The following is a 19,617-nucleotide window of genomic DNA, read 5'->3' on the forward strand; positions in this document are numbered from 1 at the left end:
TGGACTTGCCTAGGTAGGACTTGCTGTTGGTTGTGAGACTTCTAGCCAGAATGTTCCTGGCTGTTGCCAGCCAAAAACTTCATATTGTTAACCAAAATGAATGGATCTATTTGTATCATCCTCAGAAGAACAAGTTTTGCAGGTATGTAAAACTTTTTGCATTCATCTGAGATGATGAGAAATTAAGGGAATAATCAGTGCTCTAACTTAAGGTTTTTGAAGGGCAGCTGGAGATTAGCAAGTGACTTTCCTGTAGTGCATTCTATAGTAGATACTTCCTTTGCTTTGATCAGGAGTTTGCTGGAATAAAAAGAAAGCCTGGATATAAGAAATGGTGTAGTGCTACTGCTGCTGTAGTGCCTGTTTATGTCAGTAGTACTTTTTCAAGTTCAAGCTTCCTTTTTTGCAAGCCTTAATTTCAAACAGTAATACTATCATTGTTTAAATTTTTTTTCTTTTTTTCCTTTTTTTTTTTTTTTTTTTTTTTTTTGTTAAAAATCTGGTGTTTGTGTTGCTGGACTTAATAAGTGTAAAAGGTTTTTAAAAATCTGTATTTAGAATATAAAGTCAGCAGAACTTTACACCCTGCTTGGATCCCTCCCACAATCAGAAGCTTTTGGAATTTTGTTGAAGTAGCTATAAGCTCTAAATAAGAACATAAGACCACACTGAATGGTAGGTAGTCATTCTAGGCAGACTAAACATCAGTCTTTATGGGAGTTACTAAGGAAACATTCATAATCTAGTTTCAAAAAACCCTTAATGTTACGGATGGAAAGGGAGAGAGAAGGGAAAGTGTTGGAAAGCTCTGCTCCACAATTTGAGATGACTTGTGTAAAAAAGCTGAAAATATGTTGCTTTAGTTAATGTGTTCTGGTGGTTTCATTTAATAGCCCATGTGAATTTGAAGATAATTGCAGTTGACTCAAAAGCTGTGCTCCTTAGAGTTCTCTGTAAATAGTGTCCACATTAGAGCCTGTGCTGTTAGGCTGATACTCAAAAGTTGTTTTACAACTTTGGCAGTTTTAAAGTATTTATTTTAACTTTTCTGCTATCATTAAGATCTAAAACTATTTTAAATAAGGGGTCATTTTTGTCTGATGAGCTTCTATATGAAGTTAAAAGCACCATGCTCAAATTGCACTTAACTGTGACCTGTAACAGTAGTTATATCTTTCTGCTTCATTTTTGAAAATGGTTTGCCTAGTTGATTGGGAGGGCTGATGAGAACTGCTTGTAGAAATCTGACAGAGGAAAGAAGAGTAATAACTAGAACATCATCCTGCTTTTTCTCTCAGCCTTGCTGAAACAACACAAAATAGAATTTATTCTATGGGAGACTTCTCATGCTTTCACTCAGAACCACTCCAGTGTTATATAGAAGAAATTTGTGTAAAATCCAATGTAGAACATAGTGGCACTTGTTGTGAACAGAGCTTTTGGAGTATTTGAATGTACACAGCAAGGAAACAGTCTTCAGGTGGACAGCAAGTAGCTGTGGAAAGAAAATCTGCATCCAGTTTCTGTAGATGTTGGGCAGAGTGCTCACATTTACCCCTTTTTTTACATCTACATAATAATAATAAAAAAAATAATTTGTCATTTATGTAGTGGTCTGAGGCAGCAGATGGTGTCAGGACCTGTTAATGAAATAATGTATTACCTTTTGTATGGTATTTAATGTCAGCATAGGAGAAAGTAAGAAATGTTAAATTGCCCAAAGTGATTAGTAAGTATAGGTGCCATCTTATTGACAAAAACCTGTTTGCACTTAAAAAAAGCATTATTAGGAGTGAGATACTCTTGGTTTTGAATTGAGATTTTGTAGTGTGTAAGAGCAGTGCGCTTTTCCATGTGTGTGGTTGGTTGGTTGGGTTTTTTTAGTTGGTGGTTTGTGTGATGTGGGGGTTTTTTTGTTTGTTTGTTTCTGTGGTTGTTTTTTTTTTTTTTTTAAATTTTGTTTTAAGTCTAGAGCTTTAATTGAAATTTGCTACTAAGCAAATCAGTTATGGGTCAAATATCACTGGAAATAAGACCATTCAAGAAGAGATGAATCTTTCGTGGCAGATTAGAATAATTTTTAGTTTTAGTAACTGTGTTGTCAAAATTCTGAGCTCATCAATCAAAGTGAAGGAGTTAGTTGAATTGCTTTAATCGGGAGCCAAAGCTATTCTCTTTTCCTTGTTTAAATTCATTATGATCTTCTGTAATGATGCTACTAAACTGGTCACAGGGTTTATTGTGATTCTTGCAGACAATATCCATCTCTTCAGCTAACACTGAATGTATAGAGAGAAATACTCTTCAGTAGAACTCAAAATGAAACCAAATTTTACAAATCAAAACCACCAAACCACCACAATTACACTAATGTCTTCATATAGTAAACCTGCAGAATTTACTTCAAAATACCCAGACTTCTAAAATAAAACCAGCTAATCCTCATTCCATAAAAGCTTAGAGAATAATAGGTCACTTCATGGTGCTGAAGGTCAAGAGCCTCAGCTGAGAAAAAAAGAAAATTGTTAGATAACATAATTCTTAGCTGGACTATGCTGAAAAGTATAGTTCTCAAAAACTATCTTTCTGTTAAAGCTCATTTATGAAATACAGAACTTTGGTACTATTTCCCTTCAGCTAGTAGCAACTGTAGTTAACACTGGCCTGATTCTGAAAATTAATCTCTTAAGATTAATGATAGCCATTTTTCCTAGAGAATGCAGTCTGGAAGGCTTGCCTCCATACTGAAACACTTTGTGATGAGGTGTGAATCAAAAGAGGGGCAATGGAAGGAGAACTCCAGAACTTTCATACAGTGATACAGCTATGTGGCAGACATGCTTATTTTTACATTGATTAGGAGCTGAGACTTTATGATCATGTATATGTTTAGACATATGCACATGGAGATCGGTTTGTTGGGGCTTTTTTTTGTGTGGTTTTGGGGGGGGGGGTGGTTTGGTTTGGGTTTTTTCCTTTTCTCCCCCTTATTTCAAAGTATGTTAAGCTGGGTTGGTTTTTTTTCATATCTGGATTTCTCTTGTTCTTTGGGGTATGGTACATGTGTCTGCAGAGTGGGGAGAGCAACTTGGAAAATGTGAGTTGAGGCTGAGGACCATGTTGAAACACATTGCTCTCTTTGTCCTTTGGAGCTGTCTCACTTGTTATTCTGGGGGGTGTGATGTAAGAGCAGTTGGTGCTGGTTTAGCAGCAGTGAGGAAACAATGTATCCCTCAGCTGTTGTGCTTGCTGAGAATGTTACTTAGCCAGAGAGAAATGGAAGTTGTAGGAGTAGTGACCACCCCCTGACAAGTGTGTAAAATAGTTCTTGCACTTGCCTTAAAACTTTATTCTAAACTAAAGAAATAGCCAGAGCACATTTACTTTTGCATTTAACTGAAGCAGTTGTGATATTTTTCAGTTCTGCCAAAAGTAAAGAATATCATATTAGCCTAATATGTAGTTGGTAAAGTTTTTCCACTGCCAAAGTTTGAAATGCTATGGACTAAAATTGATGGAAATAAGGAGAAGCAGAATACAGGGAAACAACTCAGGATGGTGTATAAATCCCATAAATGAACTCTGTGTTGTCTTGGAATTCCATTTTATTTATATAGTATGAAGATGTATCTCTGACATAAAAAGTGCATAAAGTTGACTTTATTGGGGCAAAACAGTTTAGTAATATTTCTCAGTTATTGCTGGCAGTGATTGGCAGGAGAGAAGTGAATTGCTGTTTCATAAGGCTTACAGGTACTGTCCAATTTCCTGGGAGACAGTTGCAGTTATGCTGCCAGTCATATCAGTTCTTTCCTTTGGCAGAGAAACAATCCTAACTGAGCTCTTAAAAGTTTGATAAAATTACTTTTGTGAATACATAAAGAGAAGAGAAGCCCAGAGGAATGCTTCTGTAGGTTTTCTCCCCTCGGTCTATCCTAGTCAGCCTATGGAGCGTGTTACCAGCCATAACTTCCACTACTCTTTGCCACAACATAGTTAAGTGGTGTAGAAGACATCAAGGAATATTGGGGTGGAAAGGGGAGAGTTGGAGGGCACACACTGGCTGAGAGATACTGGGAGATGAAGAATTTGACTAACTGGGATGAAGTCAGAACATTTAGCACTACTGTGGGTGTAAGATAGTTGTCTGCAATAACACTGCAACAAGGTTTCTCTGAAAGTAAGTAATCTAAGGAGCCGGTATTTGAGGTGTTCTTTCAAATACCACTGGCTGTTTTGTTTTCTTACCTGATTCAGTGCTAAATTCTTTTTTTCACAGAAGTATCTTTTATTTAATTTTCTTCATCTGTGAAACTGGCTTTGTGGCATGTTCTTATATTCTGACTGGGTTGGTAATTTAGAAATATATTATGAATCCAAATTGATTGTAAAACTCCCCAACCTCATGCACACCAGGATGATAATAACCCTATTATGTAATAGGGTACACCCCTCCATCACAAAAAAAGAGGAAAAATTTGCTGTTACAACTTTATGTAATTGAATTAGTTGTTCAGAATTTGAAGTGAGATGGTACATATTTAAATGAAAACATTTGAAACATTTTGTTAGTGTCAAAAAGGAATTTTGGTTACTTCTTTTTCTACACTTCTGCACTATCAAACTGAAAAGGATGCATTTTAAGTCAGTCCAGTGAGGATGGTATTTTTGAAGGCCATAGGTCAGAGAGGAATATATTGGGAAGTTTTAGGTAGAGACAAGTCTGTTACATTTTGGTTTGTGGAGAAAACTATGACTTTGAGATACAAAGTACTGTTAACATTATCTGGCCCAGACCTTCCCTCGCTGAATCAGGCTTATTTCTCAGTGCAAAAGCAATGCTCTCTCTCCATAGTTGAGTTTGTTTTCCATAGTATACACATAATTTTTAAAGGAGGATGAAAGAGGAAGCTGAGAAGTAGGAGAAATGCCACGTGCTTTCTAAAATAATTGTAGACGTTATTGTAGCTGTGCACCAGAGGGCTGGGATATAAGTCAGTATTTTGTGATCCAGCATAAATCCTGAAGTATTTAAAACTATTTTGTGAATCTCTGATTTAAGTGTAGGCTGATGTTAACAAATAGATAAAAATCACTGTAAAATTTAACTTCTGATCTTCCCAAAAGTTAGACATTTTATTTTGGTGGAGTGTTGTTTTTTTTTTTTTTTCTTCCTCTCCATGCATCCAAACCATTTTTTTATCTTGCTCTCTAAAGGTGTGGAGAATTGGTTTTGTAGTCAACACATTCAACAGTTTGAAAACTTGGCTGCAAACAGAATTTAGAGTAGAAAATGTGTAGTGGCTACTTAGTACATTGAAAGACAGATTTGAAGAACAGAATTGGAAGTGGGAGATAGACATTGAGCTTTGAGTTCTGCCCTTCAAAAGACCTTTATTTTAAAGGTGAGCTCTGAAAATAGAACTTGAACAATATGTCAAAAGTAGCAATAAAGTGTAAGAGGCCTGGAGAATTAAGATTTACATCTGACTCTGGTACTACAGGTTAAGTAGATGCTTATTGGGCTCTTATTTCCTCAAATGTTAGGTTTTCATGACCACTTTCCATTCTTCATTATGTGTTTCTTCCTTTTTTTCCTTCAGTCTGTATCAAAGGTTCATTTTATTCCAGCCCAAATACTTCATTGGACAGCAAATGAAGTAGAGGAACATCACTGTTTGTTTTTACCACAGTTATTTATGCCCTTAAACAGTTCCTAGATTTTATGTGGAACACTGAGCTCCTTATAACTTCTGTAAAGACAAGCCTCAGAACTATCATGTTCTCAGTAAATGTGAGTCCTTTGATCCTGAAGAAGGTAGAAGGTGAGAGACAGCAGACGATGTAACTTCCCCAAGTGTCACACTTGGCAGTGTTTCAAACACACAGTTTTGATGTAATTTATTTCTAGGTTGCTAGTAGCTACCAGAGTAGGAGGAATGATTCTGCAAATGCAGTAGATACCAAATCAGTTCTTTTCTGCATCACATCCCTCTTTGCTAGTTGTAATGACCCTTTGCTTTATTTCTTCTTTTGCACAGTGTTATTTATTTTGCATTCTCCTCAAACCATACCTGGTCACCAAACCAGAGACCACTGAGAACATTGCATTCATGGAGAATCTCCTTTTTCTTTGCATCCCTCCTCCTTGTCTTTGCTGTCCTACACATCCAGACTCAACAGTGAAAGCTGGAGCTCTTCATTGCCTGAGATTTGAGAGTATAAAAGTGAAGCCAAGTTTAAATTCTTGATATGTTCTAGAATCATAAAATTTCCCATACTAAGTTACTTGCTTTCTGGTGGAGATAATTGACATCCTTCTGCTGTAGTGAACCATGGGCAAAAGGTGGTAGCTGTAGCCCATAAGGCCAGCATATTTGATAGATAAATTTGGCAAGCTCTGCCATCATCAACGTTATTTTGGAGTTTTTGTCATCCAGAGGAAATCAGGAGCTTTGTTAAAATTATATTCAGCACATAGCTTCCAGACATACCTGTTTAGTCTTACACATCTATGATTCCATAGTGACCAGTGTGAGAGATGCTGGATGAGTGCCAGTAGATGATGGTTTTCTTTTTCCACATATTCTGCCTTCCACTCATACAACTTCTGTTGTGGTGAATTTTTGTTGTGGCAATTTTTGTCGCTGCTGTTGTTTGTTTTTTAAAATAGTGGTACATTAAACAGTCTTTAGTTCTACATGATTTAAATCTAGGAGCTGTACCACTGTAATTAATATTTTATACACTGACTGTTTAAACAATTTAGCATGCCATCTTGAAAGCCAGGCATTTGTCGTTCCTGTGACATTTGCTGTCACAGGTCATGTAGTGAATACAGTGCCATTTCTAGTAGAGAAACACATCATTTGGAATAGGGTGATATTAGATGCAGTTTCTGTAGAGAGAATTAAATTCTGTCTGCGTGTATACCTGTTGTTTGCTTTCTTGGTGATAACACAACTACTACGCTAAGATTATCTGAAAATGTAGGAATGGAAAGCCCCTTTTTATAGTATTCTTACCTGTGGAAGAAATCAAGCATTCATCTGAAGCCGTGTTATCTCAAAGACACTTTATCCTCAGGCTAAAAGATTGTGGAATAAAGCAGTGATCCAGGTGCAAACCCAAAGTAGAAAGTACAGTCACTACACACAGGTTTGGTTTTGAGAACCTGCCTGAACTTTTTCAGACAATATGTTCTTAAGAACCAGTAATTCCTGGTTTTTCTGGATTTCTTCTTGTACAATAGTGCTGTCTTAGAACACAGCAGCAAGAAATTTAACATGACTGGGCTATCTTCTAGACAGTAGTGTTTAAAACACTACTCCTTTGGTTTCCTGGCTGACTTCTCACCTGTAATTTATATGGGTTGTTAATGCATCCCTTGCTTCAGTGCTTGTAAGGGAAAGTCATCCTAATGTCATTGAAAATGTAATGGGCAGCCTTCTGCAGCTGTTTTGTGCTCATGTTCTCAGCATTTCTAGAAAAGAGCACCTTGAAACTTTTTTACCTTCTGGTTGATTAGTGTCTTCTGCTTTATGCAAAGAGAAGAATCCAGTTTTCTGAAACACCAAGATCTTCCTTTTTTTCCCGGCCCACACTTCAATAGAATTGTGCTTTGTGCTTAGTCCTTGAGTACAAGAAGTATGCTGCTTTATTATTTGGCTAATCAGTGTTATTAATAGTGGATCATGCAACTGCTTTTAAGCCAGTTGAAAATTATTGTGTTGATTCATATGTAACCACAAAATTATTATTAGCATAATAATATTAGCATTTTCAGCTCTAACAATTTAAGATAGAGAAGACTCCTGTCACTGCTGGCTAGGAGCATCTCACTCCATTACTGTCCTCTGTGTGTGCATATACAACTCAGCAAATATCCTACCCCCAAAGGCTTGAAGCCATGCTCAACAGCAGCTGCAGTAGTCAGTGGAAAATTAATGTTCTTATGCATCATGATCAGAAAAATTGTACATGCTCCATGGCACCTATAGGTTTCAACCTTGTGTTTTTGTTAAATAGTAAGCAATAATTCTTAGGCTTATGAGGGCAAATCTGTATGTGGGCTGTAGAATAATCTTGGTCACTTGAACTTCTGGTTTGGATTTACCTGGAAGTATTCATTGTTTTCTGGACTCTGAATAGCTAACATCCAGTTAGGATATATAGATATATAACTAAAAGAGCAAGAGAGTTTACAGGAGCATCCAAGAATACCAAGACTAATAAAAACTGATGTTGATAATGTTGGTTTTACAATCTTCAGCTATAAAGTGGTGAGTACAAACTCCAGATTTGCATTTTTCAATGTAATCGGTAAAGGCTTACCATTAAAATATATATTTTCTAATTTTAGAAGTCATAAATGTATTACATGATTTAAGATTTAGAGCATATTTATTTTCTGCATGCAAGCCAGAGCCCATATTTCAGTAGGAGGAGGTTGCTAGAAAATACTGAATTTCATTAGAGCTTCAGTAAAAACAAAGCTGCTGGTGGAAAACATACAGGCACAGATACAAGGGTCAGCAGGCAGGCTCAGTGCTGCAGTGGGGGGGAGGAGTACTGTGCAATTCTGAGAATGCTGCAACGTCCAGAGTCTTACAGAAATAATTTCTTCAGGTGACATGTTCTTCATGTCCTTCGAAATATTTAGTTTTGAGGGATGTGAAGACAAGCTTTCTCTTATGGTGCTGCATACAGACATACTTGTTAAAGTATGTTGCTCACTTTTTCATGGTGCATGTAGGATTAACAGTGCTTTTTCTTCCAACATTGGGGTACCTAGCATGGTTTTATGTAGTGTCAGACAACTTTTACTATGTTGCAAATGAACTTTCTCCTCCAAACTTCAGTTCATTTGGAAACATAATGAGATATGCCCTACACAGTTGCAGCTTTCTGCCTACAAATGAAGGAACGTGGGGAGAGATTTTTTGCTGGTTTTATTTGATCCTGTGGTCTTGACTCTTCTTGACAAGGTAGCTATGAGCAAGTCACTTTCCCTAAACACCGGCAAAAAGATGATTTTGGGTTTTTTTTTTTTTTTTTTTTTTTTTTTTTTTTTTTTTTTTTTAGCTGTGGAAGTGAGAAAGGGACAGATGTCAGATGTCCTTTCTGCTCCATCTGCAGGTACTTGCCTTCTCAGCAAGGGCTCCTCTTGGTGTGCTGTTGCGCAAAGACCAGCTAGAGATGTCTGGGAGTCACTAGGAGACTCATTTGGGCTGTTGAGCCCTTCAGTCTGTGGTCCCTGGCTAGCCTGGGTTTGAGGGGTGTCAGTAAAGAAACTATCTTTTACTTTACAAGGCAAGCCCTTCAAAAAAAAAAATTTAAAACTTTGAAATGCATGGTGATTTGTGTGGTTACTCTTTAAGATGGTATCTTAAGTTTCTGTGCAACTCTTTACATTTTATTTTAAGTCATGGCCAAACAGTAAATAATTTTGTTATGTTTCCCGCCCTACATGGGGAAATGTTGCTGTTTTTTGTGATACTGCACTGCAGAGTGGTGGAAAAGTGCCACAGCCAGGCCTAATACTCAATCCCTGTACCTCATGGCAGGCTAGAAACATATACTCAGATGACATTTGTGTAGTTCTTCATAAACACTCTAGGCTGCCACAGATCATGTCCAGCACACCAGAAATCTTAAACAGGTCCTGACAGGCAGGTTTTGCTGTGCCAGCCAGTCAGTCTGGCTCTTGGCTGAACATCAGCTGCAGGTTCAAACCTGCTGGTTTTGTTTCCCTTGTCATCAGATGCTGGGTGTGCTTTATTTTTCTTTCAAACTTCACATTTACAAGAGATCTGGAAACAAGAGTCTATGGAGAGATCATCCTTGAAGGTCTTAAGAGCAAGTAGAGATAGTTTAAAAAAAAAAAAAAAGTTTTAAAATTGCTATACTAGCCATGTATACTGGATTTGTATTCAATTCAGTTTGCCACCATGGTAAGCCCTTTTCTGCAGCAAGACTTGAGGTCTTGTTTTCCAAGGGAATTTGAAACAGCTCAGCAGTGAAATGAGACAGATGTCATTACTTTGCAATTTGGACAGCAAATCTGCTAAAATCCTGCTTTTCTAAGACATTGTCGGGAAAACCAACTTTTTAAAAGAGAGGTGGTACAGGTTCTTATTTTAGGCTGTACAACTGGAAGCAGAGCCTGAGGTTTTCTCTAGAACCCTTGGTGCAAATTTAAAGCAGTATCAAGTTTGCAAGAGCAGATATAGTGTGAATAAGAGAGAGGATTAGAGTGTCGGTCATACAAGAAATCCAGGGTAATGAACTTGGTGAAAATATACTGAAGTGACTTGCATTCTGACATGCAAGAAGCATATGCCAAAAAAGGGAATTTAAGTGATTTACTACTTTGTATAATTCTATTTCTTTTGACACTGTGTAAATGTGAAGAAAGAAGAAATTTCTTGCATCATTTGCCTTTTTCCCTCCAGTAACAAGTCTACTGAATTACTCATGATTTTGTTTGCCAATATCTTAGTAGTAAATTACTGTAACAACATTTAACTTAGTATGTTTGCCTCATGACCTGATCTTCCAAGGTCATTTTATCCACAAATGGATAGGTGTACAGACATACAAAATGGAAAACTCCACAGATACTCCTAGAATTCTATACAATCCAGGATAATTTAAAGATTATTTTAGTGAGCTATAGGTGGCTTGAATGGATGAAAGGTGTTTTAAAAAGCTAAGACATTTTAGATTGAAATGATGTCATAGCACTAAGCCTGATGAGTTCAAGAAGCATTAGGACAATGTTCTCAGGCACAATGGTGTGACTCTTGGAGATGATCCTGGGCAGGGGCAGGAGTTGGACTCAGTGATCCCTTGTGAGTCCCTCCCAACTCACTATATTCTGCAATTCTGTGATTGGTAACCTCCGATACATGTTTTATCAGTAGATTACACAAAAATGTGCATTAGTAGGGTTATTGCAAGCAGTAGGCTTTTGGGAGTAATATAGTTCATAATGGGAAAGAAGAGTTGCAAAAAACACTATAAATGTCTTGTTCTTTTTAATGTTGTTTACTTGTTCTGTGTTCTGCTCTCTCTCTCTAGACTACTTTTTTTGTCTGGTTGCTCATAATTTCTTTCCTGACAACCTCTTTTTACACCTTTTTTATTGTGAAATAAAACCAGCTATTTGAGCAATTTGGAATTGGGTAAATAATGTAAAAAAAGTGTGTGTGTCAAATTTTCTGCCTGAAATTGGTTGATTGATAAAGGATTTTTTCACTGTGAATTTTTCTTGGAATTGTTCTGTACTCTCTATTGGTATTACTTTGCTAAAGCAGATTTTTCTAGTCATAATATTTTAATACTAAAGCTTGAAGGCAAGCACATTCTTTAAAATTGCTTTTTTTCTATAATTTTTAAATTATAGGACTTGATAGATCTATGTGCATTTTTTGAGAATTTAGATTATGATTCTTGTTGATCGTAGAAGCGATGCAGTTGTTCACTTGCTTCATGCACAGTAGCGTTTTCACTGGAGATACTCCTATAGGATATGTGAGGGGCAAGTAAATCTGAATATCTACTGCTGCTGTGTTGTTCTCCTTTCCAGCTTTACCTTTCTTATGCTCCCATCCCCATTGCCGAACACAGCATCTGAAATACCTGTTTCACACAAAATGAGAGAAAAACACAAAAATCACCATGCAGTGTATCAACAATTTGTCTTAGAGAATTGCTCTCATTAGTCATATAAACTATAGTTTCAGTTACCAGTTGACACTGAGCATATTCAACTGCCATTAAGCAAATCAAGCTTGGGAATGCTTATCTTTGAGCTGTAACTTAATGCTCCTCTTGAGAATCCACGTGTCTAAAATGGATGGTTCAACCTACTTAATGAAGCTGTGAGAATGAGTTGACAAGTGTAATGTGAAACTGTCTAGCTGATAAAATTAATTAGAATATACACATATTGGATGGCCCATGGCATTTCTTGACTTCTTTTGAGAACTGTGCTTTTAAAATCTTTAAAAACCACATGCTGTGCAAGTAAGACTGTTTTGAAATTTAAGATGGCTGTCTTTCACAGCTCTTCATTTGGATTGCATAGGAATAATTTATGAACTTGGAAAAGGCAGACATGAATCATTAAAAAAAAAAAAAGGCATTGGAAGAACTTCAAAATGTCCAAGACCAGTTTTGCGCAGATAGACCTTACAATAGACCTTACACTGATAGATTTAATTAAGTCAACAAGGTCACCAGTGTGGGCTCACCTGTAGCAGAAGTTTGGGGCCCTGTATCTGCATTGCCTTTATTTATTTGACTCTAAATAAAGGTAACACCCAGTCTCAGGTCACTAGGATACTTTCTCATTTTCTTTCTTGACCACAGGTTAACGCTGGGTGGTTGTATAATGCAGCTGCAACAGCTATTATGTGTTACCCTGCTTTAAGTTCGCTGCTTGGATTAGACTGGTGCTAGTGCTTAGCCTTGCTACAATAAAAGTAGGTTTTATGCTTCTACATTGTATAGATCTGTCTTTGACAAAGATCTGAGAGAGTTGTAACATGGCTTGCAATAGATAAATCCCCACTTAGTGACCTGCAGTGTTAACTTCCATTCTCAGATTCAATTTCATCTTCAAAATAAGTGCATGCAGTCTTAACAGCAGTTTAATGCTTTAATATATCTATATGTGTCTGCTAAATAATGAACTACACAGTCCACATTTATGAGGTTCAACACTTACAGCATTGGGTTGAGAGAGTTGCACATGTGAAATCTGAAGATGGAATTGAGATTGCAGTGATTACTTATAGGCAAGAGATGCATGAACTGAGGAGTGTGCATCTGTCACATCTGAATTTTTACAGTTCATCTGTTAGGTACAGTAAATATTTGAGCCTGAAGACTACACAATAGTTCTTAAATGCTTTGCTAAAGGCTTACTTTCCTTATAGACCATCAAAATCCTTCACTCACTTTAAATTTTTCTAAAATCAAGCACTGATACCATTTAGTTTGGATTTCATGTAGGTCTTCTGTGAACAGGTGAAACTTCAAGAAGCTATCTACAAGCGTCCAGCCATTTAATTTTTTTTATTTTCTTATTTTCAGTGCTGTTCTGCTTTATCTCTTGTGTACCTGTGGAGAGTAGCAACTTGAGTATTTGAGCAAAATTGCTCAGAATTATTCTGAAGTACTTGATTACTTATCAACAGAAGTTCTCCAAAGCTTCATGCTGTCAGCCAGTGTTTGAAACTTAAGAATTCAATACAATTTAAGCATCTCTTGGAACTATGTAGCTTTGAGTTTATTATAATGGTTAAATAAACGCTGCATCAGATAATAAAACAAGTAGACCAAGTATAACCTCAGGCAGGCATCTTTCATTTCAGCTGCTGCTCATATCTGCCATCCTGGAATGCTTTAAATTAAATCATAGTCCCATTGAGATTGTCTAATTAAATTACTGTCTTTATATAGTAATTTATTTTATAAATATAATACTCATCACCCTGGACCTTTTATGATTGAGAGGAGATAAATATAAACAAAGCTAGTCTAGTAATTAAGCCAGTCTACTAATTAAGTTTAATCATAAAATCATCAAGATTGGAAGAGACCTTCAAGCCAATCCAGCCCAACTGTCCACCCAGCACTACCAATGTAACACCTAAACCCACTACCAGATCCAGGTGCCTCTTGAATGACTCCAGGGATGGTGATTCCACCACCTCCCTGAAGGCTTGCAAGTCCTGTTTTGTTTTCTTTTACTTTTCCAGACACTGAGCAACTTTTTGGCTACACAATCTTGAACAGAAAGGCTAAAGACAATTTTATAATAAAATAATCTTAAAAATTAGCTTTTAAGATTAAGTAATTCATGTGTTTTCTCAAATTATTAGGAATTGGGAAAATCCTTTTTTCTGAGGGGACATGCATTTTGATATACTAAAGAAAATGAACCTAAACTTAATGAATTTGCAAGCCTTTGGAAAAAATACTACTTTTAATGTGCTCATCAGAGATTACTTAAAACATTGCTAATTACTGTGAAGATCACTGCCAGAGAGTTTTCCAGCCTGGGCTAAAGAAGCCTTCTGCAATTGCAAGCATGTACAGTTGTTCTCTAGGCTGGCCATGTGCTGCTTGGCCACTTTCTTTCTGTGATGTGAGAACAAAGAACTTCTTCTATGGATGGGTTGTACACGGCTTCCAAGAGTCTAAATAATGGGGAGATGGGAGCCGATGGATTTGAACATAACACTTGGATAAGTTCATTTGGAACTTAGCACCAGAGTCTGTGGAGATTTAAGAAGCGATCCAGGACTAGACATTAAAGTAAAGATTGTAAAGAATGGAATAGGAGATCAGCTGGCTGAGAAGGTAGTGACCAGGCAGAAGAGTGTAATACCATGTAGGACTGAAATTATCTGGAATCCATTTGGACTAAGACAATGGAAGCAAAAACTGATACAAGGTAATAGATTTGATAAAGATAATTATAGGTGGAGAATAGGGACAGGCCCATTATAGGACTGGGGAGAAACAGGTGTAACTGGAACCAGAACTATGGAGAGAATAATAAATGGAGACCAGGATTGGAGAAATTTAGATCAGAATCAGAAAAGCTAGAAATGGGAAGAGGCAGGCAAAAATCAGTTGAAAGTGTTTATATTGTGTTTCAATACAGCTGTGATAGGAGTCTGAGAGGTATTGAACATCCTGCCTGGGCACAAGTTGGTTCTAGGAGCAATGTTCCAGGAATGGAGATGTAGACAAGAGTCAAGGCTGCAGTGAATGACATTTGAGATACTGTTTAAGGCTGGAAGGAGCTGGACAAAAATTGCATTTTCAAGAAACAGGAGGAATGATTTGTGGCCACTAAGAAGGACTTTGGATTTCTGATAGTTACACTTCAGACGGGAAACGTCCTGATAAAATGCTTTGTTTCTATCTGCTAATATTCTAGACAAGAATTTGTGATTCAAAGGTCTGCAGTGTATTCTAGTCTGTACCACAGCATAACAGTTGATAGTAGACAAAGTCACATTTCCCCAAATGGTTGCTAATTTAGTTGGTGAGTTTCAGACTTCTGAGTTCATTGCTTCCTATTGCTTCATTTGCAGACAAGCTGAAGATTCTCCAGTACTTTAACTTAGAAAATTTCTTTGAAGTGTTAATTGGTTGGAAATTTTAAGTACTAAAAAAAGGGATACCCAGAATTAGAGGATGCATTTCATTTTTATCTGTCAGCTTGAAGGTTTCTGAAGAATAAATTGTGTTTTGTAATGGTGAAGCTTGCCATTAGAAAACCTCTGAGAATATTGGTAAATCTATGCACAGAATAAATGACATGTAGAGTAAGTAATGCATGGGGCAGTGCATAGAACAAAAAGGAATAAACAAAGCAGTCACCATTGTAGTTGCTCATTTCTTCAGTGCAATTTACTTAGTTCAAGACCTAGCAAGACCAAATGCAAAAGAGCTAGATACTAACGTATTTAAAAAGTTGAAGCTTGCTTCCAGAAATTTCTTTTCTAGGAAGTTGACGATGTGCAATAAAAGGTTTGCCAAGTCAGTCCTTTCCTAAGTTTGTCATAACTGTCCTAAGTTCTTCTACCTTGTTGTGTGAAGCTTATGGATGTTGGTTCAGTCTCTTAAAGTTATTTCAGGCTGTCATTTATCCTAAACACTGGTAAAAGGTTGAGCTTTTAATCGTACTGCTGACGAATGTGAGTCAAGCTAAATTTTTAAAGGCAGCGCAAAATTTAAGCCTGGTCATCTATTTTCTGAGATGATAGTGAGGCTTACCTGAATTCTGAAAGTCTACTTGTCAGTCTTCCTTGCAGAAAAATACCCAGACTGGATGAGGTAGGGTCTAACGAGGTAGAGTCTGTAAATACTGTGATTCTGAACTTCAGAATCCAGATATCAGGCTATCACATGATGTTTGCTTTTATCTGAACCTTTGAAGAGGTCTAGTAGTTTCTGCACTGTTGGACACAGTACAGGAGAAGCCTTTGCTCTGTGCTGCAGCTCTGACATCTGCACCTGAAACTGTGGGTTGGAATGGACCTAGAAAGTCAGAGATCTCAATTTTAAATACTGTGTACTTACAGGCCATAAGTACACGTGTGTACATGGATGCCGATGTACACACATGCCCTCAGCACCTTAAAAGCCTTTTAAACGTCTGGGTTTTGTTTTTTCTGAATTGAGGTATTTATTTCCACCTTACCTTTCTGTAGCTAATGAGAAGATGAACAACTGAACCTTCATGTGATAACTGAGGCTATGGAATGCACCAAAATACTGTCTGGTAGAACATGTATGGCAAAGCAAGAGCAAAAGGTTTGGAGGAAAGAGCAAAGTCATACCAATGTTATAAAGGGAAAGCATAGCTATGAAGTTTTTTATCTGTACTACCTTCCTATTGCAGAACAGCTATATAAATATCTATTTTATTTGGAAGGGAATATATTCTCTGCAGTGCACAGCTTATTTGACCTGCCCACATTTTTATTATTTATGATGTCTGTAATGTCTAATCAAAAAATATTTGGCTTTTTTGCCTGGTACTTTTTGATAGAGAATCACTATTAATCTAGATTCTGAATCCATATGTTGTTAGCATTGCTTTCACAAAATATCCAGCAACACTGTCAAATAATGGAGATTGTAGTAATCTGTGGGGCTCTAATGAGCAAAATAAGCTCTAATTACCTCATAAACCTGATTTTATGACTGGAAGTACAAACAAATACTGCCTGAAAGCAGTGTTAGCTTAAGCCATTGGAGAAATTGAAGAGACTTTAATTCTAAGCATCAGGTTGCCTACGTATCCCAAGAGTAAGGTTCTTCATAGGTAGGGAAAAATGCAAATTAAACTCAGGGTAATGAAAGAAAGCATCGTACTTCTGCCTGTCCTTGACTCTTTGAAGTAAATACCTCAGATCTTGCCTCATTTATACACAGGTAATTTGAAGTTTATCTTAAAATCAGCATAGTGACAATCAAATTGAAATTCTCCATGAGGATTTCCACAGTTTAAAGTCTCAAAAATAGAATTAAATTATTACTTGGTTGTATGATATCCAGCATTTCTAATGGAGCAATGATACTAGAAATAACACCTAGCTATCCCAGTTCCCTCTTCTCTGCTTTCATTATCACACTCTTAACATACACACTGAGAAAAAAGGTTGTAGGTACATGTGCATGCTATTATGATAAAACAGTAAAGACTGTACATACAGTAAGTGTTGTTGATAATGAGTACTTAATACTTGTATTCTAGCAGTCCAGGACTACTTAGGTCATGCCAGGACTGTAATAACAGCCTTAAAAATATACAAGCAAACCTTTGAGAAGAGACTAGTGGTTTTAAATAGAACCAAACTGTGAACAGCAGCTGCCTTGAAAATACCTCTAAATTGCTGAGTCACTGTACTTGAAAATCAATCCTCTTTTGGACTTGCTTACCAGTCATAAAAACTGGACATCTGCAGTGATTTCTAGAATAGTTTCAAGAGTGTCATGGGAAATTAGGTGCTCTGGGTAGGTGAATAATTTTCTGCTTATGGGAGAAGATTGCTGTGAACATGTAACCTGCAGTTTCAGATCTCCCATATGCTTTGGATTACCAAAATTGGATTAAAATTGCATTCTCTACCTTATACTGCATCAACAATACAATCAACTATAAAACCTTACTTACTTTTTTTTTTAACTCTAGTTTTACAGTAAAAACTTCGAGTAAATTTTCTCAGAGTTTCATATTTCTGAGAAAGCTTAAGGAACAAATTTTGACTCCCTAGAGTGCATTATGCCAGAGATGTTGGTGAGAGGAAGATGACTCTGTTATGTGGGAGACAGAATTTATGAGAACATTTTCCTTAGTGAGGGAAAGGAACCTACTGTTAGTCGTATTGATCAAGCTGATAGTCACTAGGCAACAAGTCCCAGGCAGAATTTATATGGAAAATGCTGGATGTCAGAAATGCAGTGTTGTTATGGAAATTATTTATTATCAGCTAAAGGGAACTTTAAGGGTGTCAAAGAACTGACAATCTAATATAAGGCACATTTCAGGTTTTGGAGTAAAGTCTAGCAAGGATATAGCTGCTGAGTCTGTTGCTAAGTGACTGTGTCTATTTGCCTAGCTTCAGGCTTCAAGCTTGTGAAGGGATACCAATTTGTTGCTTTACATTCCTCATTGATGGAGAATAAACTTGGACAGGATTCAACTCTTTACAAGAATTAACTGCAGGAGGGATTTTATAGTTAATAGATTTTATGATTTTTAGGCCTCTTGGGTGTATTGATTCTGCTTACAGTTCTATTCATCCTCTTCTGTATAGCAGTACATCTTCCACAGAGCAGGCCAGATCACTCAGCTACCTCAAAACCCTTGTTGCCCAGTGATCAATCTCCAGGCATCCTGCTTCTGAAAATAGGAGTTCTAGGTGACTAGTATTCTGTATAGCACCAAGTTGGTTATTTTAGTAAACAATGAAACCTGAAGCTGGTCTTGTCCTCTGGCATTAATACCTATTCCCTACAATAATAGTCAGGAGTTTTTGCATCCTGGACTAAGTGCATAGTGACAATGCCTGTGGTTGTCCTTTTACAATGCTGGCAAAAGACTACGTGTCTTGCACAGAGTCCACTTGGTGAGACCTCTGGATGCTGCTGTAAAATCAGCTATGAAATAGTGAAGTATTTGTGGCCTTTGGGCGTTACCGTAGGGAACCAGTGTCAGGATACAGACCTTCATTTCCACAGCCATGTCTTGAAGTCACTTGCACCAAAGAGAACATTTTGGACAAGCGTGAGCAAGTGATGGTTTTCACAGGACCAAGGGACTCACAGTTGTAAGATTTCTTTGGCCACCTGTATCCTAAAATAAATACTGCTTTACCCTGTCTGCTCTTACCAGGTGTTTGCAGTTCCACTGACTGGGTGTATGTGGTATTTTCACTGTGTTTAGTATCTCATAAGAATCTGCATGTAATACTTGATTTTGAAATATAAATGATACCAAGGCATTGATGATCCTAATTCAGGGACACTTTTTCTTTCTTCTGTGTAAAGATTAGATTTGGTTTTTTTAGCTACCCATTACTGTTCTCATTAAGAATTTAAGGTATCTCATGGTTCTCTTACTGCTCTTGGTAAGAAGTCATGATGCTGCCTTAGTTTTTTAATGTGTGTTGTACTTTGTCCAGTAATCTTGATCATGTCCCAGTTATCTAACATTCTTTACTACATTTTGGTTCTACTACCAAAAGGTGTTTTCATTGTTCTTCCTTGTTACTCCATGTTTACTCCATGTTATTAACAATATAGTAACATATTTAAAATTATGTTTAGAGCTTATAAAGAAACAGCCCAATTGTTACTTTTTATTAACACATTTGCACAGTGTTTTCATATTTGCTGGAACTATCAAGTGTTTATATTTGTTACTGTTGCAGGATCATGTAGAATTTTTATCACTGTTATTTAGAAGTTGTTACAGTCATGAGATCTTGGTTATCCATGGGTTGATTATCCAAGTTGTAGAATACCTATGTGTTGTTACTTCCAGCCATTCCCACGCTGCAGCAAAACCTGCAGCCACACTAG

General features: G+C 37.0%; 1 protein-coding gene across 1 annotated transcript in view; it reads left to right on the forward strand.

Moving 5' to 3' along the window:
* RPRD1A (regulation of nuclear pre-mRNA domain containing 1A) overlaps positions 1–19,617 on the forward strand; it is a 44,026-nt gene that overhangs the window by 18,829 nt on the left and 5,580 nt on the right. The gene's annotated exons all lie outside the window — the stretch shown is intronic.

This window comes from Sylvia atricapilla, chromosome 1 (genome assembly GCF_009819655.1).
Source record: "Sylvia atricapilla isolate bSylAtr1 chromosome 1, bSylAtr1.pri, whole genome shotgun sequence".
Taxonomy (NCBI): domain Eukaryota; kingdom Metazoa; phylum Chordata; class Aves; order Passeriformes; family Sylviidae; genus Sylvia; species Sylvia atricapilla.